Genomic DNA, 11,748 nt, shown 5'->3' on the forward strand with positions numbered 1-11,748 from the left:
CATACTTGAAATCCACTCACTGCCACAATATCTTACTCTGAACAACTGTGTTTTTGAGACAAGAAACAAGGAACATAATGATTTCATAATTACTATTACTCTTATTGAAACTATTATTAAGCAGTTGAATTCATGGGACTGTCATAGGTAAGTTCCCATAACATTTTGTACTGTTACAATCTACTCTGGGCAAAGAGACTCAATGACTAAGGAACAAGAGCATCTTTCTAGTCTTTCTTAGAGCCTGGACTAGTTGGGTTTGATTACAGAGACCAGCTACTTAACTTCTGCTAACATTCATACATTAGATTACAAAAATAAATCAAGGGTATATTTCAACTATTTAAAAAAATACTTCTGGAATGTGAGTTGTAGGATGTTAGAATTCCTGTCCTTTCCTTCCCTCCCTTCCCTCCCTCTTTCCTTCCTTCCTTCTTTCCTTCCCTTCCCTTCCCTTCCTTTCCTTTCCTTCCCTTCCCTTCCCTTCCCTTCCCTTCCATTTCCCTTTCCCTTCCCTTCCCTTCCTTTCCCTTCCTTTCCCTTCCCTTTCCTTTCCTTTCCCTTTCCTTCTAAATCTCCTGGGTTCCAGTTTGTACCAGCTCTTGAACAAACACTGATCTAAACAGGTAGATAATCCGAGATAGATCCTGCAGGTTAAGATTTAGGATTTCACCTGGAAATCAACCCTTCCCAGGTTCAGATATAATTAGAATGAACCAGATTCTTCCAGACCCAAAGTGTTCTTTTATTTCCAGTAATTTAAATGCTTAGCTATTGTTGCTATTCCTTTCATCTTTATTTATAGCACAAACAGAGGGTTTTGTATTACTATATTTAGAGATGCCATCTGGTAGGCAAACTATTGAAAAAAATGTTTTGTTCCTTTCATGTAACTGTAATACTTTGGAAATGTAATTAAATTTCAGGATAGCTGCTTGCCTCTTTTATGGCAGTTCTTTTGCCCTATTGAATAGGGAATGGGAGGAGAGGATAGAATTATCCATAAAAGGCATATTCATCTGTATATCTTCTAATTTTACTGTATACACATTTGCTCTCCACCAACCTATGTTGGCATCTGTTACTGATGCATTCTTCTCCTGGTAACCAATTCTAGACTTTAAAAAAAGCAAGTAAATAAAATAAAGTAAAAGCTATGAATGATCTCTCATTCTCATGGTTTCAGTGTTTATTGGGAGCTAAGTACACACATAGCAAAGTCAGAGTTTAGCCCTCTGTTCTAATGTGAGTTTAAAAGAGTCTTTAGGGCATACTTGGTGGCTTTTAAGAAGCCATTTAGAGTTGAACGTTTGTTATTGAGAATGATAAATGAAATTGCACTAGTCATGCAGACAGTACAGTTATGCTTTTTTCTTTTACCTTCTTAAGCCTCACACATATCTTCTCCATTGTTTAGAGTTTACTGCATTGTTCAGAGAGAGAGAGAAACAGACAATATACACACATGCCACACACAATATCTCAGTGTTATATAACTTAAAAATTAAGTGTACAAAGAAAATCCTGGTACATTCCCTTTATACACTGATGAAACATCCAGAAGACTTACAGGTCATGAATTTTTATAAATCAGTTAATTTACACATTTTAGATGTGGGTTTATGAAATTAAGTGTAATCATTACCTTAGTCCCAGAGTCCTTAATGTTTTGAAGTGCAGATACTTTAAAATCTAGAATTTTACCCTTCTAGATACAGAGGAGAGGGGTTCTTCTATTTCTTTCCATTACTCCTGCTAGCAACGTTTGGTCTCATTTCTTCTTTAGAGCAGATAAGTCAGCTAGGACCTATCTATGTTGGGGACAAGGAACAAATGAATGGCTCAAAGACAGCCTTGGAGCAGTATTAAATCTTACTTTGATGGATTGTTAACAGGCACAGTGGTTCATATTTATACCTAAGCAATGTCCAGGCTCAGGAGGAGGATGCTGAACGTTTCTGTCTCTAGTAGCAGACTAGATGGTATATACCAGAGCAACTAAACAATACTCTTCCTTTCTGTACAATAGATTTTGATGGTTCTTTTTTCCCCCCAAATCCAAGCATTTTTAGCCATTCCTAAATACATCTTTTCCCCTAAGGACAGGTTAAACTCAATTTTCAACTTTCCTGTGAGATGAGGTAAAGATAGTATATTCTATATGTTTAATAACAAGAAAAAGACTATCAATCCAGGCTAAACAATTCTTTTGTATTAACTTTAGAGAAAGATACGATTTATATAAGCATATATGAATATTGAAATATTACAATGGCAAGGAGGAATTTCTGTTGTGCTTCAGGAATGACAAGCTGTGTATTCTTAGACAGGCCAATTGTCCTTACCATTTCTCTCATTACAAGATAAGAGAGGAAGGTTTAATAACCTTCCAAAATTTATGATTCTAGGATCATAAAAATTTAAACATGCAATTCTCCTTACTCTTCCTATGATAACTTCTAAACATTAGAAAAATATGAGTTATAAAAGAGCCTTTAAAATAGGTGATATGAAATCAATTTTTGCAATTTAAAAGAAAACTACAATTTGTTTTAAAAGTGGGCTATTTTCAGGATGTCTATGTTTGCATATTTGTGTGTGAACAGATTTTGTGAGAAGTATAACAGCAGATTTCTTATTATCATAACCATGTATTAAGATAATAAAGAAGGTTTGTAAAGTACTCCTTAATTCATTTTCTGAAGTCATGCTTTCCTGAACATACTTTTAAACAATTTACTTGTGAAATGATGGCAAGCTGTCAATTTTCAAGAGCATAGTTTCTTTGTGTAGATTAAACATGGATGCAAATTTGAATATATTCAAAAAGAATTGAAAGAGTCACAAGGAGATGTATGAACATTCATACTTATAACAGCACTATCCTTAGTAACCAAGTGGTGCTATAATAAAATACCTATATAGAGGGGTATGGTGGTATATGCTTGTAATCTTAACTAGTCTTCTAGCTATTAACAATGCAGAGATTAGCATCGTGGTTCGAAGCCTTGCAAAAAGTAAACAAGGTATATGTTAATCAATAAGTCAAGTATGGTAATACACACCTATCATCCCTTCTACCCTGGATATAGAAGAATTATGAGACCAAAAAAGAAAAAAAACAGAAAAGAAAAGAAAGAAAGAGTGCACGAGATTCTGTCTGAAAAAATAACTTAAAAATAATATTCTGAAAAATAACTTAAAAATAATATTTTGGTTTGGAAGACAAGAAGATTAACTCTGCTAAAAACTACTGATTTATATCTTGCTTCGCAAAAATGCCACTTATGAAATATATTGGCACTTGCCCCTAATAATAAAAGTATTTCAAGAAAGCTAGGAAAGTACAGACTATTTTCTTATCAAAGGGTAAACTTTAGCTATATTGGGGTTGCAAACAATTTAATGGTATATTTCACCTAAATTATAAAAATATGGAAGAACTTGTCAGAAATTAATATAGATTCTGAAGATGCATCATCCTTCATGGGGAAGAATGATAGAAGGGTTGACATCGATCAAAATCAATTGTACTCAAAATCTGACTTGTTCAATTGAAATTCCTTTGGACAACTACTTAATATTTTTAAAATAAAAATCTAAAAATGAAAGCACAAAGAGGTAATTGTGATCAGTTTTTATCAAGTTAGTCTTTGAAAACATAAAAAATGCTAAAAAAAAAACCAACAACAACAAAAAAGAATGCTGCTGTACAGATTCAAAACTACTTTTCCTCATAGGAAATTATCCATGAAGATGTTTTTTATCATGCAGATGAATTGATGGTAAAAAAGAATTATTCATGGTTTTTAAAATATTAATTTGAATTAAGATTTTTTTGCTGCTCTTGTCAGGGTAATTCTGTTCATCACAAGGTTAATACCCGTAAGTGTATTGAGCTAATAATTATTAACAATTTGTTGCGCATCCAGAAGGCCCATAGTAGAATGGAAGAGAAGACAAATTCCACATCTCCTTCGACATACACAGACTAAAAATGCAATCATTGCCTTAATACCATTCATTAAACCTGTAGAGTGAATTATCAATAAATATGTTCTTTGTCTTAAAAACAAACTTCCTGAAAACATAAAAACGTATGGTAAATGAAATCTCTTGATTATTTCAGTTTGCACAGGACATGATTTTCATTTTGACCTATGGCCTTGGCTATAAACACAAGATGCATGAATTTTCTGCCCACAATTTGTGCTTTGTGTAAAGGACAATGTTTCTCTCATAACCCCATTAAGTAGACTTGCTCATTTCTGAATACAGAAAAAAGAAAAATATATAGAGCGTGAAATAAAAAATTGGCCATACACTTTCTACTCAACAGCAACCATTTCCTTGCTAGGTTCCATAGGTCTCCAAGGTATTCTGGTAGTACTTATCTAAGACATTTCACTAGGGATTTCTTTAGAGTTTAGCAATAATGATATGTTTTCATGTTTAGTTTATGATTTACATTAGTTCTATGGCATTGAAAATATTCATTTAAACAAGAATAAAAGGAGGAAGTGACACAAATTGTGGCCACTATGGAAATCTGTAAGGAAACAACAAAAACTACCATATGATCCAGTTATACCACTCTCTGCACATGTATCGGAAGGAGTTCAAGTGAGCTGATAGTAGAGATAGACACATCCTTGTTTGTAAGCAGGACTCTTCACAATAACGAAGTATTGCATCAGTCTAGGAAAGAAAATGTATTTATATACGATGGAGTTGTGTTTAACCATAAAGAAGAATGAAATCATGTCATATGCAGTAAAATGGATGGAATTGCAGATCATTTTGACAAGTAAAATAAGCAAGATTCAGAATGATGAATATTATGTGCTTTCTCTCATATGCAGAATCTGAAAAAAAAAAAAACCATGAAAGTAGAATGAGGACTGTTATGGAACAGGAACAATGGGGTAGGGCAGAAGGCACAGGAGAGAAGACGGAAATATGATCTGTTTTAGAGACATATATGAAAAACACAATGCAAGCTCCTTCTCCTGATTATTATTATCATTATTTTATTTCATTATGTATTTTGTTCTGGTTCTGAGGCTTTGAATTCTGGGTCTGGCATTGTCCGTAAGCTTTTTCGCTCAAGGTCAGCACCCTATCACTTGAGCCAAACTCTACTTCTGGCTTTGTGGTGGTAAATTGATGGTGAGTCTCCCTGAATTTTTTCTGCAAGCTCGCTTGGAACTGCAATTCTCAGATCCTCAGTTGTCTGAGTAGCTAGGTTTATAGAGATGAGCTACCAGCGCCTATCCAAAAGCTATTAGTTTATAAAGTTCATATACACTAATAAAAAAGCTGAGACTGTATCATTTTTTCTTTTATCTATCTCAATTAGAAAAGAAGTCCTTTGCACTCAAAGATTATGCCAATCATAGCAATTATTTGTAACAACATGAAGCCCTTTGAACAAAGATCTTTAATCTGTGCCTCTGACTGTCATTGGTTTTAATTATTGTCTGATTTTTACCTCCGTTGACTGAAGCCTGTCCTCAAAAGATGTGGGTACATTCCACATTACACTATTGCTATTCTGCTAATCTTTCTTGTCTCCCACATTGTTTGACAAAGTGCTTAGAGTAGTCCGGAGATTATTCTTGTCAGTTCTTGCTCTTTGAAGTTGACCTGCTTACACTTACTGAACTTATGTGGGAGTTTTGTGCCTATCTCTGTGAAGTGAAAATTGTGATGAACTTTAATTTCAAGCAGATGAAAATCTCAATTTAAGAGCTGCAAAATCCGAGATTACTCACATACCTAGATATCGCAGATTCATGCAACGTTGTCTAGTATTTACCCTTTGCCAATGTGAATAGCCCAACACTTCAAAATATTAGTTAATCCTCCTTTTCAGAGTGAAATCAGGTTTCAGTGTTACCTTTATAGACATGGTGTCAAAATGAGGTAAAGTGACTTTCTCATTCTTAGTCATCTTCAGTGTTCAACTGGATACCAAAAATAGTGATTATTCCCTAAGGACTGATAAATATTTTGGGATCAATAGTTCATTAAATTGCATCAAATGAGTAACATGTCAATAGAACTGGTAGGTCTTCAGTTATGTCCTGAGCAATACAACAAAAGATAATTTTTAAAAGTCTGCACTCTCACAATACTTGTATACATTTTTCTTTTTTTAAAGAGTAAACCAAAAGACATATTTGAAATTATCTGTTTAATACTGGAACAAGCTAAAGCTATCAACATTCTTCTTTTGTCCCACTTCCATGATATTTAACATTAGTGACCTTAAAAAGTCATCAGAGTAACAGGCAAATGGATTTATTCTTGGAAATAATCTGATATTTGTATAATGTACGTTTATTTGTGAGGGAGATAGCATAATGACACATTTTATTAAGGCATTTAAAAGTGATAATATTACTTAGCTCGTGTAATTGTTGTCTTGGGCCCTATAAAATACACTCAGATACTTTTGTGAACTGGTGAAAGGTTACCCTTTAGAATGTCCTTTAAATTTTTCTTATCTTTAGCTAGTTGTACAAAGGAGGTGCCATTTAAGAAAACAGTTTAAGCATGCAGTGCATCTTGATCACTGTCACCCCTTCAAGTCTCACCCTACTTTGAGTTACCCTTTCCCTTTCTTAATTTTATGTTATATACAAAGCTGTAACCCAAATCCCTATTTCATGGTATGTACTTCCCAAATGGTACGTCTTTCAAATGTTTGTTAGGCTTTTAGTTTCCTCAATTAGTATTTATACTTTTGCTATTATTTTCTACTTTATGAGTGCTTGCTTATGTCTTGATTGAACGGGTCAAAAGCTTTATTCAGATAAATAAATGGTTTCCATTATTATAGTGCAGTATGTATTATAATATGCATTGTGCATTAAGGCACGTATTGTTGGTGAACAAAAGATGGATCATACTCTGGTCCTACCTTTAAGAAGTTCACATTTAGCAGGGTGACAAGTAGTATTCATATGAATATAAGCATATTGATGTATTTTATTATTTTATTTATTATATATTATTTATAACATTGTGTGTTGTATAAATATAAATATGACAATAACTTTAGAAAGGTAATAGATAAAACTTTTCCAGATTCAGAGGGGTAAGAATATATATTGGCAGCTATTGGAAATCCAGAAAAGGCATATGTAGAACAATGGCAACTATCTAAAAAACTCCTTTTTTCAGACTCTGGGATCTAACATCACTGGAAAGCTGTAGAGTAGAGTCCTGAGCTATCTCCTCTCTTTGCACTGAAGTTCAGTATTTCTTTATGGAGAAATAACGTATCCTGATAATGCAGTTTTTTGCTTTATTTTTTTGCTTGTGTTGTTCTGGCTTCATCTCATTTGTTGTTAAGTCCTTAAATAAAGCAATCTGTTCCCTACTGTATTTGATATTTCTTTCTATAATTGTACAGTTTTCTGGGATTTATTAGTTACAGTAAACTTTCAATTGATTTTTCTTGGTGGTTGAACATTGACTGATTGACTGGTGATTGGTCATCAGGAAAGAAGCCAACCCAAGAAAAACAGCTTGGGCTTGATTGTATTATTTCTTGTATTTTTAAATGTTATTTTTTATTTTTGGTTTATGTGGTACCGAAGAATCGAATTCAAGGCGAGCATTCTACCACTAAGCCACATTCCTTTCCCCTATTTCTTGTATTTTATACAAGAGCTCCTAAGTATGTCCTTTGAACCCTGTCACGGTTATTCAATAAATTTTTGTTGAATGTGATGTTCCTCAAAAGCCTCAAGTTGCATAATTGTGCTACACTAGCTACACTATTTATATTGTTAGGGAAAGCTCAGCTGCCTGGTAAAAGGGATAATTCTGTTCACCCCTGGATAAATAGATCATTATGCAGTGTTTCCAACAGCTTTTCTAGAAATGACCCCTTTGAGGTTCAAAAGGGAACCCAAAGTGATTAGATTTTACAAATGGTATGCCACTTCTTATTACATAGAGTATTCAATAAAAAAAGGAAATCCCTTAAGACAATTGTGTTTGTCCCATGGGTCTCATGCCATACAGTCTCATTCTGACAGCATCACCATTTGGCATTTGTTTGTCAGAAATGGGGTGGAGTTTAAAAGTATTCTTTCTGCCAGTTTATGTGATGCCATAAAGCAGCATTTTTTCATTTTTCAACACTTATTAGCTCAGCTCCCCAGCTGTGCAGCACCACACCCTGGTGTGAAATTGAGAAGGGGAACTCTGACAAGTTTATATTGGCTGAAATTTATAGCTCTTCTTTTGGGTGAGGGGAGGGTTTTGATTTTTTTTAATGGACATCGTGATTTCTTTATGTTTGAAAAATCCTTTACAACATGGAGGAATGGGTTATGGGAATGATTATTACTGGTAAATTGTGTTTGACTCTTCTGAATAAAGGTAAACAGCTATGCAGATAGAGGTCGAAGGAAGCAGGGAGTTCATTAAGTCAATAATTGATTGGCTAATTATTCACCGAAATACTTTTATATCCTGCATATGTGTAGCTGAGGACTTGGCATGAAAAATATGTGTAACACGGTGGGCCAAAAGAGAAAATGACAAGGGCAGACTCCACTTTGATTATTACATAATTATTCATTCAGTGGCTTCAAAACCTTATTTCCCCTGTTTTATGAAGAGTAATTTTAAAAACACAAAATTAGATGATTTCATTCAAAGCTTCAGGTGTTCAGAGAGAAATGGAGTGACTATGGTAGCATGATGTAGGATATTCAAGTGCAATGATTGACAGTAAGATAAACATTTTAAGATAAACAAATGTCATTCTTGGCTTCTTTTCCACTCTCCCACACACCCTACCATGTGACAAAGGGAAGATTATTAAAACATTTTTCAGATCTATTTTGGATGAGGTAGTACAAGTGAACTCAGATAAAGATTGTTGTATTTATGTTGTATGAAAGGTTTATAGATCAACATAAAATTGGGATTTTAGTCTCCTAATAAGGAATGCTTTCCATTGGAAGGTTGAATCATTGAGGCCTTATAAATCCTAAACAAGAGTTGAAAATATGGCTGCAAAATGCTCTCAGCCACAGTATGTATATGAGTGAATGAGTGTGTGTGTATGTGAGAGAGAGGGGGGGGGGGGAGAGAGAGAGAGAGGGAGAGAGACAGAGAGAGGGAGAGGGAGAGAGGAGAGAGAGACAGAGAGACAGAGAGGATTCATGTGTGCTAAAACTTGCATAAGTCCAGGCTGGCCTCAACAATGAGTGGTAAGTACCTCTTGGAAGAATAAACTTAAATATTCTTAAAATATAACTTGAAAATCAAAGGTCATCCTCAATAAAATGACATTTGGTGTAGGGTGTGGGGAGTTACTGAGGTTTGAACTCAGAGCCTTAAACTTGCCAGACAGGAACTCCAACACTTGATTCTCACCTCTAGCCCTGTATTTGTGGTGGCTATTTTCAAAATAGGGTCATGCTTCTTGCCTGCCTAGTAGCTCACCTGGACTATGGGATCTGCCTATTTGAGGCTTCCTATGGTGACTAGGGAAACAGGTGGACAGTTTGTCCATCTCTACATTGAGAAAGGACCTTGGGAAGTTTTCTGTCCAGGCTGGTCTCAAACCAAGATCCTCTAAATCTCAGGATTAAATTACAAGCCTCAGTCACCCAGGTAAATTTCTTAATAGTCTCTTGGTTCAGACAAACAAGACTCTAGGCATTTTAGGATACATGTTTTCCTTAAAGCAAACAATGTTGAGTTTAATGACAAAAGGAAAATATTACTCTCTAAGGGGAAAAAGTGACATCTTTATAGCAGTATGGAAATTTAAATTCTATCTTTTAGCTGTGGCTATGAGATAGATATTCAGAAGAGATAGATATTTTTGAGCAGAAATATTCAAACATGGAGACACACATAAAAGGTTTTATAAACAATTGGTGCTTGGTACAACTGAAGAAAATAGGAACTATCTCTTCAATGAAAAGCATGGAGTCCAAAATTATAAGATGGTCATCTTAATCAGCCCTTAAATCTTGAACATATTTAAGCTTGGGAGGACACAAAAGATAATTAGCCATTAGAAATAGGAGTGATATATTCATGTACATACATGTTAGTTCTGGCAACATGGAAATAAAGTAGAATGTAGGGGTGGATTGAAAGACGCTTTATGGAAAAATTCATGAGAAATCTTCAGCAGACCAGAGAAGAGGAGACAAAGCAGATTGGAACGGTCAAATTGGGTTAGGATTTTGTTAGCCATTGCACTTTGAGGCAAGGTTTAGGTAATAGCTTTTTTTTTGTTATGCAATCTTTTCATCATGAACCATGGAAATCACACATTCAATCGTGACTTCATACTTGTGGGACTTTTCTCTTCTTCTCAAGCAAGTCTAGGCTTCTTCTCCTGTCTATTTATGTTATGACCTTAACAGAAAATGCACTCATCATGATCCTCCTTTTCAGAGGAGACTCATGACTCTGTACACCAATGTGTATGCCCTTTCTCTCCTTCATGGATATCTTGCACATTTCCAACATTGCAGGATGATCACTGACTTTCTGTCTGGCAGCGGAACTGTTTCCTTTGTGGGGTATGGCTTCCAGCTGTTTTTGTCCCTTGGTCTGCTGAGTAGTGAGTGCCTCCTCCTGGCTGCCCTGTCCCATGATCACTATGCAGCCACCTGCCACCCACTGCAGTACCCCGTGCTCATGAAGGATGCCATCAGCAGGCTCATGGCTGCAGGGTCCTGGCTGGTTGGGACCCTCAACTCCATAGTTCACATAGTAAATATCATATATTTATCCTTCTGTCATTCTAGGACCCTTAATTACTCTTTTGTGTGTCCCTGCTTTGCTAACACCGTCCTGTGTAGATACATCACACTATGAAAGAATAATATAAGTGGAATTATTTTTCTATTGACCCCTTTCTCCATCATCTCCCTATCTTACATAAAAATTTTGCACACTGTGTTCCAAATGAAATCTTCATAGGCACACACACACACAAATCCTTTCCACCTGTTCTTTCCACATGGTTGTGTTCACAATGTACCACAGACCATCTATCTTCACCTATATGAAGCCGAGATCATACCACACTGCAGGCCAGGATAAGTTCCTGGCCATATTCTACCCTATTGTCACACCTATGCTTAACCCCATCATCTACAGCTTCAGGAATAAAGATGTTCTGGCATCTGTTAAAAATATACTCCAAAATAACCTTCTAAACAAAAAAATGAGTAGAAAATGAATATATTTTGTACTTTCTTTTTCATATGCAATAAATTAAGGCTGATTATTGTGTTTGGATTATTTTGCATGTTTTGTGTCAGTACGGTGGCTTGAACTAAAGCCCTCAAGCTGTCATTAGGCCCAAGGTTGGCTCTCTGACATAAACCGCACCACCACTGCTAGGTTTTGGATGATAGGAAAGAGTTAAAAAATATTGTTTCAGAGTATTCAGGTGAAGATATTTGCACAGATAAGCTTAAAGATGGAGCAACGACACAGATAATGAATATTGACTTGGTGGGTTTCTTGAGATATCAGAGAAAATGAGTGAAAACTGGAAATTTTAGATTGGAGATGACAGTAATTTGGGGAGTTATTAACATACATGAATTAGATTATAAAATATAAGAGTTGATTAAATCAATTTAGGGGAGAACTAATGAGAGTAAAGAATAAAAGACCTAGGAATGATTCTTTTCTTCTTTCCTTTCTTCCCTCCCTTCCTCCCTCTTTCTCTCTCTGTTTTCCTTCCTT

General features: G+C 35.2%; 1 pseudogene; it reads left to right on the forward strand.

Moving 5' to 3' along the window:
* The first annotated feature begins 10,295 nt into the window (after window positions 1–10,295).
* On the forward strand, window positions 10,296–11,233 carry LOC122109285 (annotated as a pseudogene).
* Window positions 11,234–11,748: the final 515 nt, after the last annotated feature.

Source organism: Dipodomys spectabilis, unplaced genomic scaffold (assembly GCF_019054845.1).
Source record: "Dipodomys spectabilis isolate Male_0828 unplaced genomic scaffold, ASM1905484v1 ptg000069l, whole genome shotgun sequence".
Classification (NCBI taxonomy): Eukaryota; Metazoa; Chordata; class Mammalia; order Rodentia; family Heteromyidae; genus Dipodomys; species Dipodomys spectabilis.